Source organism: Micromesistius poutassou (assembly GCF_964030765.1).
Source record: "Micromesistius poutassou genome assembly, chromosome: 19".
Classification (NCBI taxonomy): Eukaryota; Metazoa; Chordata; class Actinopteri; order Gadiformes; family Gadidae; genus Micromesistius; species Micromesistius poutassou.
The window spans coordinates 10751524-10753558 of record NC_140289.1 but is presented as its reverse complement, the minus strand read 5'-3'; positions in this window follow the sequence as shown (position 1 = coordinate 10753558).

Genomic DNA, 2035 nt, shown 5'->3' with positions numbered 1-2035 from the left:
TTTTGTTTTGTATTTTTTGTACTCATTTGTGTTTTATGTCAGTGCAGGTCACAAGTCATCCGAGGGCTATTTGATCTACGGAAAAGGCAGGAAGGACTAGAGTGTGAATCCTGCTGCTGAAAATATCCTCAAGGATCTTAAACTTCCTGCACTGCCTGCTGTGACTTCCCTTGATCCGAGTCAGTCAGTCTGTGTGTGTGTGTGTGTGCGTGTGTGTGTGTGTGTGCGTGCATGTGCGTGCGTGCGTGCGTGCGTGCGTGCGTGAGTGCGTGTGTGTGTGTGTGTGTGCAGTTCCCAAGACTCTGACATCAAGTAGCGACCGGTGTCGTTCGCTGCAGTGACGTGTCTGTAGGAAGGCATTCTGGGAATTCCTGTGGGGGGCAACATTGGTGCAGTATTGGGGCTGGGCTTCCCTCCATGCTTGAGAGGTAGGAGTCTCTCTCTCTCTCTCTCTCTCTCTCTCTCTCTCTCTCCCTCTCCCTCTCCCTGCCTCACTCACTGACTCTGTCACACCCTCTTACGGCCATTGTGGCCTTTGACCTGTGATGGTGTATGCAACATAAAATGATGGTTGTATGTGAGTCAGACTTTCAGTTGAATTACCTGTGCATATAATGTTTCTACCTTTTTTTTCAGTAGCATTTGCGTTGAAGGTAAATAGCAGTAGTTGCAGTAGTGCAGTAGCAGTGTTGTCTCTTCATGGCCTTCAAGACTCAAGACTTTGTTGAACACGCGGCTCCGATTGGTAATTTAGAGCATCCAGCGGTCTGTTTATTAGCAGACCGCTGCTATGAATAACTGACCGTTGCTATGGATACTATTCCCAATCTAATAACCAATATTTTCAGCGGAAGCAATGCAATACTTTTCCTATCAATCAAATCCTGTTTTGTTTTCAAATGACCAATTTCATGAGTAAGTAGCAGTCTAATAATTGGTACATTGTCCCTTACAGGCTATACTACTCTAGGTTTAGGCCAACATCTCTGCAAGGCTTATTTTGTTATTGTCTTTCAATGCAATAAACCCAGCAGTTTTTTTTTCCCCCTCTCTCCCCGCCAGTGCAGCTGCAGACATAGCAGTATATCCCAGGGAGGTGGGCTGATTTAGGAGGCAGGCTGACTCAATTTGCCATGAAACACTGGGAAACCAGCAGGTGATAAATCTCACTTTGAGAGAGAAATGCAGGTGTTGGTATGGTAGCCAGAATCTAGAGTCTAGAAGATTGTCTAGAATCGAAACAATCTTAGTTTTAATGAATGATTTAGTGATGCTTTTTTTGTACGAATCCATTCAAGTTATTCATCTAATATATATTCATATTTTCATAAATATTTATTGTGTAGTGCACACTTGCTTATCTCATACATTTGACCTCACTTTAAAGTATTATGTAATCAACAGCGTGTAAAAAACGAAACGTCATTATAACCTTATTATTTATTATTCCAGCAGCATACTTGATAAGTCTTGTTTCCAGGAACACCAGTGGGCTGTAATACGTGTCGACTAGTCCCTGGGTGTTCAGCAGCATCTCCACCAAGGGCACGACGATGGCCCGTACCAACGTCACAACGGCAAGAAACAGCGTCCACACAGCCTGAAAGTCAGTGTGGACGGCTGGGGAACGGCCACCGAGCTCATCCACGCCCCTGACACCCTTAATATACCCTTTACACTGAGGAGTGCACTGTAGGACAACTCAGTGTATGGCGCAACACTAATTAGGGGTCTGCTCCGGTTCTGAACCAGCGCCAACCGACCTAGTGAAGAGTCTAGTGCCCGTGCACTGGTATATAAAAGGACCAGACCCATAATTAGTTTGACGAGCGACTCCTGTGTTCTTCCTAAAACGACCCGTCGGTGGACAACGTCTGGTCCCAGCTATCCAGGGCGTATCCATCGCGCATCTTTGTTTACGCAGGCGCCACCGATTTCAGTGACGTACGGCGTAACTCTCCCTGTCGACAGATCCCTGCGCTTTGGCGTGACGCTTACGGAACCCCCTGTCGCACGGGGACAACGTCTGAAGTCG